At 44.6% G+C, this 13,032-nt stretch overlaps 1 protein-coding gene across 2 annotated transcripts in view; it reads right to left on the minus strand.

Moving 5' to 3' along the window:
• Nucleotides 1-13,032, minus strand: part of Glra1 (glycine receptor, alpha 1) — an 80,869-nt gene that overhangs the window by 67,159 nt on the left and 678 nt on the right. The window lies entirely within an intron of this gene.

The raw sequence follows: 13,032 nt of genomic DNA on the forward strand, positions 1-13,032 counted from the left end.
CAGGCTGGCTTTGAACCACGATCCTCAGATCTCAGCCTCCTGAGTAGCTAGGATTACAGGCGTGAGCCACCAGCGCCCGGCATTGTCCCTGAGCTTTTTGTGCTCAAGGTTAGTGCTCTATCACATGAGCAGGCTTTTTTTGGGGGGTAGTTAACTAGAGATAAGAGTCTCACAAGACTTTCCTGCCTGGCTGGGCTTCGCATTATGCTCCTCAAATCTCAGCCTCCTGAGTAGCTAAGATTATAGGCCTGAGTCACTGGTGCCCTGCACATCTACCTTTGAGACTGCAACCAGGCCCAGAGACCTCTTGCTTGTTACTATTACGTTATCAACATCATCTGGAAGAATGAATGATCCCACTGTGAAGCGAGATATTCTGGGGAAGAAGATTTCTGTGTATTTTGGATCTTTCCTTATGTTGTTTACTACAAACAAATATATTTATGATGCAGAGAACAGAAGAGAGGAGACGAACAATAACAGAAACGCAGCAGGTCTATTTCAGAAGTCAATATCAGACGATTTTATGTCTATTGTAATTTTTTTCCCCTCCTTTCAGGCAACAGATCTGCTAGGAACTCACTGTGTGACGCGGCTGAGGTCTCGCGTGGCTGGATTAAGGCCGTCCAGGTCACGTTTGGAGCCCTGTCCACCAACCGTGTGGAGAGGTGGCTCAATCCTTGTCTCTTCCCCAACCAACTTTCCCTGATAAACCAAGACTGGATCACAATCTGTTATCCTGTTATCCTTGCTACTCAGGAGGCTAAGGTTTGAGGATCGCAGTTTGAAGCTTGGCCAGGGCAGGAGAATCCATGAGATTCTTATCTCCAATGAACTACCCAAAAGCCCAAAGTAGAGTTGTGGCTCATGTAGTAAAGGGCCAGCCTTGAGAAAAAAAAAATAAGAAAAAGCTCAGGGACAGCACCCAGGCCGTGAGTTCAAGCCCCAGAACTGGCATGCACAAACCACAAGAAAATCAGAGCTGGGTGCAATTCTCTTGGCCTACGGTGGTTCTGAGGAGCCCATTGGGTCTGCTTGGAAAGCAGCCAGTGTGGAACAGGTGGCTAGGTCATGTGGGAGGCGGGACTTCCTCTCTAGCCTCCTAAAGGAAGACTCCTACAAATGAGGGAGAAGGCATTGGACTTTGAGGCTGGAAAGGTTGTTGGTCTGATTACCATGGATCAGTATGTTTTAAAATTCTGTGCCTGAACCAAAGTTTTCACTGTCCTTCTTCTTCGTTCTTTTTTTTTTTTTTTGACTTGAGTTCAAGGTCCAGTACTGACACACACACCAAAAGAGAATATAGAGCCAGGTACAGGTGGGTCATACCTGTCATCCTAGCTACCCAAGAGGCTGAGCTCTGAGGATAACAGATAATGAATAAGATATAGACCACCTAACATGAAATACATATAATATGCAACACAGCATATAATATGTAATATATCTAAACAGAAGGGAGTCTGGAAGAGACTGGAACGTCATTATCAAAAAGGATAGAGGATTTCAGGCATTAGTATTAGAGTTTTCCCAAGAAGAGGATATATACATATTTTGTACAATTGAAAACGAGAAAGCCAGGTGCTGGTGGCTCATACCTGTAATCCTAGCTACTCAGGAGTCTGAGATCTGAGGATGGCAGTTCAAAGCCAGCCCAGGCAGGAAAGTCCTTGAGACTCTTATCTCCAATGAACCACCCCAAAGCAAGAAGTAAAACTATGGTTCAAATGATAGACAACTAGCCTTGAGCGATTAAAAAATAAGTTAAGAGATGGAGCCCAGGCCCTGAGATCAAGCTTTAGTATTGGTATGCATGCGTGCACACAGACACAGAAAAAGAGATCCAAGTAAAAAATGCTTAGCTGGCTAAGAATAAAATTACCTATGTGGCTCAGTGGTAGAGTGCTTGCCTAGCATGCATGAAGCCCTGGGTTCGATTCTTCAGTCACACATAAACAGAAAAAGCTGGAAGTGGCACTGTGGCTCAAGTACTAAAATATTAGTCTTGAGCAAAAAAAGCTCAGGGACAGTGCCCCAAGACTGCCCCCCCCAAAAAAAAAGAAAAGAAAAAGAAAAAGAATGTTTCTGCTAATCCAGGGGCTTGATGGGAAATTCCTAGCTTTCTTCTCCTAAGCTTTCTCCACCTTGTAGCTGCATATTTGTACCAGCTCACAGGGTCTGAGATTTGATGAAGAGGAATGCACACACACACACACACACACATAAGCATATACCACATGTGAAACACCAACACACACACAGACACACACACACACACACACACACAATTTATGTCAGAGTGTTGATCTAGGATCAGGGAGATTTCTTGCCAGTCCTGGGGCTTGAACTCAGGGCTAGTGCTCTACCACTTGAGCCACAGTTTCACTTCTGGCTTTTGTTTCTTTGTTTTCTCTTGTAGTTCATTGGAGATAAGAGTCTCATGGACTTTCCTGCCCAGGCTGGTTTCGAACCACAATCCTCAGATCTCATCTTCCTGAGTAGCTGGGATTATAGGCGTGAGCCAAGAGCGCCTGGCTAGCAGATCTGTTTTGATTCATGGCTTTCACCTTGGATTAACAACAGGGCTTCTTTTTTGGGGGGGAGGGGGATCCGGTTGTGGGGCCTGAACTCTGGGCCTGGGCGCTGTCCCTCAGCTCTTCAGCTCAAGCCAACCCTCTACCACTTGAGCCACAGCGCCACTTCCGGCTTTTTGCTTATGTGGTGCTGAGGAATGGAACCCAGGGCCTCATGCATGCAAGGCAAGCGCTCTACCACTGAGCCACCTTCCCAGCCCACAACAGGGCTTCTTGTCATTGTGAAAAGGTCTGTCACTTTTCCTCTCTACGCCTTAGTTTTCCCATGTCTACAATGGGGTCGGAATCTATGGTCTGGGGCAACTGTATCAGGGAGTTGGACAAGACCCTGGCTGTGAAGGACAACACACTGTGTAGTGTTGGGAAGAGCACAGTAACTCTAGATAGAGAGTAGGAGTTCCTGGTGGCCTGGCTTTGTTCCTAAGACTAGGGGAAGGTTGAGATCAGAGCACCCAGCAATAAGCTCCAGGTGGGAGACTGCCGCATTTTCCCAGTGCCTCTGTGCTGGGTGGAAGACAGACAGGACAAAAGGAACAGAGAAGGAAGGACACGGTCCTAATGTCACACAGCAATGGAAGGGCGGTCTGTGGATGGAGCATCCACAGCAGGCCTCCAGCCCCGCCAGATGGCAGAGAACACTCAGCAAGATTGCTAGTGAGATCTTTGGAGAAAGAAGTCAGAGTTTTGCTCGTGTGTGTGTGTGTGTGTGTGTGTGTGTGTCCATCCTGAGGCGTGAATTCAGGGCCTAGGCACTGTCCCTTAGCTTTATTTGTTCAAGGTTAGTACTCAGCCCTTTGAGCCACAGAGCCATGTTTGGCTTTTTACTGGCTCATTGGAGATTAGAGTCTCAAAGACTTTCATTCCTGGGCTGGCTTTGAACTTTGATCCTCAGATCTCAGCCTTCTGAGTAGCTAGGATGACAGGTGTGAGCCACCAGCACCCAGCAGCCCTGTCCCTCTGTAACCTTGAGGAACCGTTCCTATTTATATGAATATGGCATAATAAAACCCATTGAATGCTCTTTGACAAAGGTTGGGGGTGGTGGTTCAGACACGGTGGCTCACACCTGTCATCTTAGCTTCTCAGGAGGCTGAGATCTGAGGATTGCAGTTCAAAGCCAGCCCAGGCAGGAAAGTCCCTGAGACTCTTATCTCTAATACACCACCCAAAAGCCAGAAATGTAGCTGTGAGGCAAATGGTAGAGAACTAGCCTTGAGCAAAAGGCTCAGGGACAGCATCCAGGCCCTGAGTTCAAGCCCCAGGAACAACACACACACACACACACACACACACACACACACACACACACATACACACAAAGCAGAAGAGGGAAGATGGGAGGGATGAAGATATAGTGGAGAGAAGGGATTTGTTCAAACTGCGCTGTGTGCATGGATAGAAATATCACAACAGGGCTGGGAAGGTGGCTCAGTGGTAGAGTGCTTGCCTTGCATGCATGAGGCCCTGGATTCGATTCCTCAGCACCACATAAGCAGAAAAAGCCAGAAGTGGTGCTGTGGTTCAAGGTAGAGCGCTAGCTTGAGCTGAAGAGCTGAGGGACAGTGCCCAGGCCCAGAGTTCAAGCCCCATGACCGACAAAATAAAGAAAGAAAGATCACAACGAAGTCTTCTCATGTGTACAGATGGATGTCCATTCAAGAATAAGAAAATAGAGAGAAAGCAAGAAATGACAACTCCGTGAGCTTTCTTTCTTTTTTTTTTTTTTTGCTGGTCTTGGGGCCTGAACTCTGGGCCTGGGTGCTGTCCCTCAGCTCTTCAGCTCAAGGCTAGTGCTCTACCACTTGAGCCACAGCACCACTTCCGGCTTTTTTCTTTTTGCTTATGTGGTGCTGAGGAATCGAACCCAGGACCTCATGCATGGAAGGCAAGTGCTCTACCACTGAGCCACCTTCCCAGCCCCAAACTCTGTGAGCTTTCCATGCTTGTGGAAGTTTGAAAAACACCATCTCAGAGACTCTTGGTTAACACAACAGGTTTCTGGGTCTCCGTCTGGGAGATTCTGTAGTTGGGGCTGAGGTTGGAAATCTGTATTTTACTTTGTTTAATTAAAAAAGTTATTATTTTTTTTTATGGTGCTAGGGGGCTGCACTCAGAGCTTTGTCTAGGCAGGTGTTTTACCACTGAACCACTCTCCCAGCAGTACTTTTTCTTGTTTTTTCCTTTCCCTCCTTTCCTCCCTCTCTCCCTCTTTCTCTTTTTTCTTTCTTCTTTCCTTTTCTCTCTTCCTTTCTCTGTCTTTTCTTTCCTCCCTCCCTTCCTTCCTTCCTTTTCTTTCTTCCTTTCTCTCTTTTCCTCCCTCCCTTCCTCTTTCCTTCCTTCCTTCTTTCCCTCCCTCTTTCTCTCTCACCCTCCCTTCTTTCTTTCCTTCTTTCCTTCCTCCTTCCCTTCCTCCTTTCTCCCTCCCTTCCTCCCTCCCACCCTCCCTTCTTCCTTCCTTCCTTCCTCCCTCCCTCCCTCCCTTCCTCCCAACCTCCCTCCCTCCCTCCTTCCACCTTTCTGAATTCTGGCCTTCTTCCTTCCTTCTTTGAATTGAGTTGGAATTTTTTTTTTATTAGTATGCATTAGCTCTCTAAGGTGTATGTGTATATTTCATTGTGACATTCCTATGCTTGGATTCCCTCAACCTTATTTAATTTTTAAGCCCATTTTACTGAGGTACAATGCATATGCACAAAGTGCTACTTATTTAGCCCATCTCTCCTCATGAATTTGTTCCGTGACACAATCCATCCATTCGCTCCCATGCACCTGCTTGTCCATGAGTTCCAGTAGCCTGCCCTTGGCTTGTCAGCTCCTGTTCTTATTGTCACTGGGCAATAAGAAGGCTGAATATAAATAACATCTAACATCTTAGCTCCATGTTTGCAATCTATGTGTTTGGCCAGTCTTTCCCAGCCCAGTTCCAGGCTGTGGAATCCTACACCTGCTCAGAGCCTTGAATGGTTAAGATTCCCTCCTCCCCCATCTTCCACCCCGACTTTCAGGGGAGAGAGTAATTATCTGAGGCGGAGCCTACAAGGGCAGGGGGGTGGGGAGAGGCTTGCTCCCCCTCCCCCCAAGTGCCGGGCTGTGCATTTCACAGCTGAGATTAAAGCCCTTCCCCTGGGAAGAAGGCAAACTCTCTTCGTGGTGGACAAGGCCGAATTCAAAGGCAGAGAGTGGTAATCTAATTGCACTGAATGAGCCTCCTGGGAAGTTTAGGACAAAATCAACTTCAGGAAATCACAAAAGGGAGCCTTTATCCATAGTTTCAAAAGCTTTTTTTTTTTTTTTAATGGGGGGTGGTGGAGGGGTGCTGGGCATCTCTCCAAAGGGGCGCCATTTACAAAGCTAGGGGGATAAGCTTTTTTCCCAGCGTCTCTCCATTGTCTTCTTTCTAATGTGCTTTCTGAATGAGTTGGCTGGGGAACCCCGTGGTGTTTCCCATTGTTCGTTAGGCTTAAGTTGGGGGGGAATTAGCTGGGGGGGGAGGGGAGGGGAAGAGAGAGAGAGAGAAAGAAGAGTTTGAAATAGAGAGCCCAGCGGTCCCGTGAACTCTGGATTGAGCCTGTGGCCTTGTCTGTGTCTTGGTGTATTTTCTGGGCTCCTCATTTCTTCAATCCAGATTATTTTTTTTACATAACAATGGTGATTCCTTTTTAATAATTCCTTGTCATCTTGTGTGTGGACGTTCACTGTCTGACTTGCTCATTAGCTAAGCTATTTAAAGAATAAGACAAACGCCATAGATCTTGGGCTCACGGTATGGTTCAAGAGAGCTAACAAAGATCAGATGGTAATTGTGGAAATCAGGGGAAAACAAGAGGGAATGGAGTCATGGGGGCGGGGAGGAGGGTGAGGGCTCTGACTTGCATTTGAATCTCCTGAAGAAAAATCAGAAACCTCCCCTTATCAAAGAGGTTTGAAGCCTGTGGCTCACGTCTATGATCCTAGCCACTCAGGAAGTTGAGATCTGAGGATGGTGATTCAAAGCCTGTGAGTGGCAGGAAAGTCCATGAAACTCTTATCTCTCCAATTAACCATCAAAAGCCAGGAGTGAACCGGTGGGTCAAATGATCAAGTGCTAGCCTTAAGCAAAAAAAGCTCAGGGACAGCACCCAGGCCCTAAGTTCAAGCCTCAGGACCAGCACACCACACAGACACAGACACAAACACAGACACAGACACAGACACACAGACACACAGACACACACACAGACACACACACACACACACACACACACACACACACACACATTGAATTTTTCTGCATCCCTCCTGAGAGTTAACTATGCAGTGGACATTTCCAAGATCATCCAGGCAGCCACGGGAATTATTTGATAAAGTTTCCAGAAAGTTCTGAATTACATTGAACCAGAATTAGTGTGCCTATGGGTGCGCATTAAACAAACAAACAAAACAAAACAAAACATATCTACCATTTTCCCTGCAGTTTTTGTCTTAGAATAAACCCAATCAAATGTTTCCCCAATATGGAGGTTCTCCATCACCCAAACTTTCATTTCTTTCCCCTCTACCCCCACCTAGTCACCTAGCAGGTTCTTCTTCTTTTTTTGGGGGGGTCCGGTCGTGGGGCCTGAACTCTGGGCCTGGGTGCTGTCCCTCAGCTCTTCAGCTCAAGGCTAGCGCTCTACCACTTGAGCCACAGCGCCACTTCTGGCTTTTTTCTTTTTGCTTATGGGGTGCTGAGGAATCGAACCCAGGGCCTCATGCATGCAAGGCAAGCGCTCTACCACTGAGCCACCTTCCCAGCCCCCTCCCCCCCCCAGCAGGTTCTCTATGTACAGCAACATGGCTTATGGAATGATACTCAGCCTTTCTAAGCCAGGCAGTTAAGTACACATCTGTTTACTAACAATCAGTTAACCATAAGTGGAGCTCTAGAAAACAAGAGTTTCGTAACCCAGGCTGTACAGGAGAGGAAGGGATGAAGAGAATCCTAGCTACCTCATATATGATCCAGTCTGTGTTTCCTACATTGGCCTATGCATAGAATCTGCCACTTCTTTGTGCTCCGAGTTAGTGCAACTTGCCAACAATCGTGTTTGCTCAGCGAGATCGTTGGATTTTCCAGACCTTTGAACTTGAGGCTACCTGGCTAATTTTCTTTGTGTGATCATTACTAGAAGAGATTGGAAAAAGATCATCCTAAAGTGATCGAGCTAAAAAAAAATTTTTTTTTTTGGAGAGAGTAATTTTAGTTGAATTCTTTCATTTTCCAAGTGGGGTAAAGGACACCTGGAAAGGTCATAGAACTCCCTCAAGGTCACGCCACTGGTTTTATTCTGGATCTTAAATCCTGTTGTTCTGTGGAACCAAGGCTGTTTTGGCTCAAAAGATACTGTAAAACCTTTAGAATAGACTTCCAGATAGTCATGCAGGAAGACAATATGCATCTACCTTTAAAAACGAACTTTATTACGCTTTCTAGCCAGGCTCATCCCTGCAATCCTAGCTACTCAAGAGGCTGAGATCTGAGGATCGTGGTTCAAAGCCAGCCTGGACAGGAAAGTCCTTGAGATTCTTATCTCCCATTAAACACACACACACACACACACACACACACAAACACACAATCCAGGAGTGCTGTGGCTAAAGTGGTAGAGTGATAGCCTGGAGCAAAAATGCTTAGGGACAGCACCCAAGCCTCGAGTTCAAGCTCCAGGACTGGCACCAAAAAGAAAGGAAGAAAATTATTCTGCTCTCTGCCAGTTGATAAAAGATATAAAAGTTAATGATGCCCACATAAATGTGAGATGTCATCGTCAGCTTCGCTATCTACCTAGAGGGTTGCTGTTGGTCTCTGAGGAAAGGAAAGGGTTTTAAATGTATTTGCAGCATCTTCTCCATCTAAGAAAACCAGGGCTGGGCCATTGGTCTCCACAGAGTGTCCAGTTTGGGGCTGGATACCTAAATACATGACACACTGACACTCAAGTGTTTGATGAAGAACCAAAGACAGGTCTTTGGTGGGTAAGGATCCCCATCTTTGATGAAAAAAAAAAAAAGCTTGACAGGGGCTGGGTATGTGGCTCAGGTGGTAGAGTGCCAGCCAATGAACCCAAGTGTCAGGTACTGGGTTCGAGTCCTGTTTGTTATTTTTTTAGAAGAAAGAACAAAATAAATAAATAAACGTTTATCAGAGGCTACAGGGCACTTAGATGATTTCATTTGAGTTAGAAATTGAGATTTCCCTCCCCCCCAACCTCCACTACACACACACAATGGAAGAAATGTCACTTGGGTGCTCAGCTGACTTGAGATACACCGTTTGTCCAATTAGAGCAAAATGTCTCTTTCCACCACATCGCATAAACTGCGACTGTTTTCATGACAACCTCAAAAATAAATTCCTTCAATGTCTCCTGGGTGAGAGGTCATTACCAGTTTTGCAAATATGCAGATGTTTTGTGCTGATTCATAACTCCATTTATGGCCAGGCTGTTCCTTGAATACCAAAAAAAAACCCCCCTCAGGACATTTCCTTCTCTCTTAAGGTTCCTAAACCCCTCTCCTCCCTCAGCGAGGGGTGGAGTTATTGACAACTTGAGTAATTCTGATGCAAACTTGACCAATGAGCTTCTTTCCTTGGCTAGGGAGGCAGGGTGGGGTAGGGAATAAAAAGTCCTCTTTCAGAAGCTTCTAGATACTTTCTGCAGGGCCCAAATTTCAGCAGGTAAAGAACTCAAGACAGACTACAGCTTGCTAATAGGAAACAAAAGATCAAAAGCTCATCGGGTTCTCTTGGCAAGTTTTGGAGACCAGGAGGTCAAGAATTTGCCAGGCTGCAGTGGCTCACTCCTGTAATCCTAGCTCAGAAGGCCTAGAGCTGAGGATCATGGTTCCAAACCAGCTGGGGTAGAAAAGCCCCTCGTGAGATTCTCATCTCCAATTAACTCCTCAAAAAAACTGCAAGTGGAGCTGTGGCTCAAAGTGGTAGAGGGCTGGCCTTGAGCAAAAGAGCTCAGGGACAGTATCCAGGCCTTGAGTTCAAGCCCCACAACCGACAAAAACAAAACAACAAGAACAACAAAACAAAGGAAAGTAAATATACCGTCCAATTGGGTAATGTTTCAAGACTGGGATATATATATATATTTAATCAAACAATGTATTTTTCAGGGTCATTTTAATCTTATTCTGAGTAGAAATATTTTATTCCTTCAAGATTTGGCTGCGCTTTCTTAAGTAGAAGCATGCCATATTTAGTATATCAGAAGAAAGGAATCTTCTACAGAGATGGGAAACACATAAAGAACAAGCTAGTCATCTTTAGGGGGGAAATAAACGACTCACAGATCAGACTTGGTTTAAATTCTTTGGCAAGGAGCAGTTTGTTCCCTTTAAAACAGTTAAAAAAATATCCTACTAGGATGCTTTATATCTGTCCTGAGGGACATTTTCCAAAGGTAACTAGACTTTCTTGCTTGGTTTAACGAAGACATCAGGACAACTAATTAATTAGGAGTCTGGTTGTGCTAGCTGGTGGGTCAAAACTTAGGCAATTTGGTATCTTTCTCTCTCTTCTTCTCCTGGTATATAGGAATGTCTGGAGCCTTTCTCTCTCTCTCTCTCTCTTTCTTTTTTAATTGCCATGACTGGGAGAAAAGGTTCTGCTAGTCCCCAGGTTACTGCTAAAATGCACCGGAGAGTTTTGTTTTGTTTTTGTTTTTTAACTAACAAAAGACTGCCCAATTCAAAATGCCAAGGGTGTAGAGGTTAGGTTGGTTTGAGTTACCAAGAAGCAAGAGAATTTTGGGGTTGGATTACACCTGCCAAAACTTTGTTTTGGCTGGAAAGGTTAGTTGAAATTAATTACGGTGCCTCTATTATTATTATTGTTGTTGTTGTTGTTAGTTTAAAAGACTTTCTGGGAGAGAGCTAGGGAAGGGGTGACATTGTTCAAAAAGAAATGTGCTCATGACTGGACTTGATGTAACTGTAACCCCTCTCCCCATTATTTTTTTAAACAACAATAAAAATATGAATAAAAAGGTCTTTACCTATTATTTTTGAGTCCATCTGAATAGGTGATGGACAAAAGTGAAGTGATCAAATCCCCCCCCAAATACGTTATCTATACAATGTTAAAAACAGAAACATCGGAGCAGAATGGCAGCAACATCACCTCGTTTTGACTTCTGGGGACAGCTGACGTATACCGCAGTGCCGTTGGTTTCTTTCCCCAAGTCTGACTTTTCCAAGGCCTCAAATATGTTCTCTGTGTGTGACACCAGAGAATCTTTTGGCTTGATGCATGCACTCATTGCTGTGATTGTCATTCTGTTGGGTTGCTTGTGTGTTTTTCTCTTCTGTCCTTGTAAGTCATATCCCTTACAGAGCACTCTTACAGCTCCTGCATTTACCAGGTGGGCAGCTGGCATTACTTAATCTCAGAAGCCCAGGATGATGGTTTTCCCTTCATCCCAATGCAAGGCTCCCTGTGGGGGAGGGCAGGGTTGATTCTCATAGAAACTTCTAGAAGGTTGCCTACCTCTATTGACTCAATTCTCCCCACCTCCTCACTCAATACAGTCTCATAAACCCTCAAATTAAAAAAAAAAAATACATTCTCTATTTCCAGCTAACAGTTTTTAAAATGAAAGAATTAAAAAGAAAAGATACCAGTTGAGTAAAGATAGCTGACTCAGTTTACCTCCTGGGGAATCTTGAGTGTGCCTGAGTTTTAATGTCTTTGAAAAAAAATTGCTCAGGATAATTTTGCTAGTGCATTTCATCTCCTTCCCCCCCCAATTTGCCTTCTTATTTATATCTCAGAAATGACCATTTGCTCCTCAGATGAAGGTCTTATCTTCTGAAAGGCAGTAGTAGTACAACCGTCTCCCTAGTTATGTCCTTACAAACACCTGGAATTTTCTTTCACCTCTTTTGTGGTCCCTGAAGCCCTCAGGCACCAAGGTAGAATGATCCTTTCTGATAAGCCAGCATTAGCACAACGGATTTATAACCTTATCAAAATGATTACAATGCGGATGTTTTAAACTGAGCCTCCCCCCACTTTATTTTTCTCCTTTGAGTCCCTTTTGTGAAAGTCAATGTCTGGGGAGAGAAAAAAAAACAAGCATTGAATACTCTTTCTCAAGAAAAAAAGAGAGAGAGAAAGGGTAACAGGGGTCGAAGTGCTGCTTCTATTAATTTACTCTTTAATCTCTCTGGTTCAGTTTGTCTCTAGTAAGACAAACAGAGAATCAATTTGCATGCAAATGTTACAGTGGATCCCCCCCTCCAATTCCCAACATTTTACATTTTATTAGCTATAAAAGGGAGAAAGAATCTGATATTGTCTATTGGACATTTCCTGCTTTTCTCTCTGTGAAGTGGATTCATTTCACAGGGCCTTGTACTGCACTTTTTTCTTTCTGACTTTGTGACTATTTTCCTTCTGAGCTATGATCGGGATAGGAACTCCTCCACTTGGCAAAGAATTATTTGAACTGCAGATTAGAAGCTTAAGTATAGAGGGATGGTAAGGAGGGGGTGGGTATGAAGATGAGACTTTACTTCATCTTAAGAGAAAGACGATGAAGAGAGACTCATGTACAGAAATTCACAATTTTGGGGGGTGGGGAGGGGGAGAGGGGAAAATGTGTCATTCATTTCCTAAACCAACCAATAGATGAGTCGGACCAATAAGTCGCAGACAGAATACTAGAACAAGAATTATTTGACGCACAGAGATCAGAGAAAATACTATTGGGTGGTCAACTTAGTTTTCAAAACAACTGGAGAGAGTGGAGGGCTTCCCAACATCTATTAATCAAACCCTCTGGCAAATCGTAAGAAGCCAGTATCTAAAAATGAAGGTGATTAATGATCTCTGCAGGTCAGGGAAGAAGAATATTCCCCCTTTCCCCTTCCCCCTCCCCTCCTCCCTCTCCCCCCCCCCCACCTAATTCATATAAATGGAATTGATCTTAACCAATCTCTGAAGACACTTCATTCATGTACAAAAGGCCTATCTATTTCAATGCTTTCTGAAGAGATACATCCCACCCCACTTTTATATTAGCCTAAGTCTGTAGGCAAAGCATTTTAACTAGGAGAGAATAGATAGAGGCTTGGGTGTGTATGTGGGGGGGGGGTTGGGGAGAAGACAACTCAGGGATAGGCATAAATTAAGAGAGAAAACAAATAAGAACTAGTCCATCCATTCAGGATCTGCTACGAATAGTGTGTGTGTGTGTGTGTGTGTGTGTGTGTGTGTGTGGTGGGGGGAGGAGGTGAGGAGAGAGAAAGGAGAGAGCCAAAGTTTTTTTTTGTTTTTGTTTTTGTTTTTAAACAGGAGCACTGTTTCAAGGTACTCTTGGTTCTGAACCAGACTTATTCTGCATGCTGGTATAAAAGTCTCCCATAACCAATCATCTCCCTTCTCATCTTGCAGGCAAAAAAAAAAAAA

This window comes from Dipodomys ordii, unplaced genomic scaffold, assembly GCF_000151885.1.
Source record: "Dipodomys ordii isolate 6190 unplaced genomic scaffold, Dord_2.0 Scaffold177, whole genome shotgun sequence".
Taxonomy (NCBI): Eukaryota; Metazoa; Chordata; class Mammalia; order Rodentia; family Heteromyidae; genus Dipodomys; species Dipodomys ordii.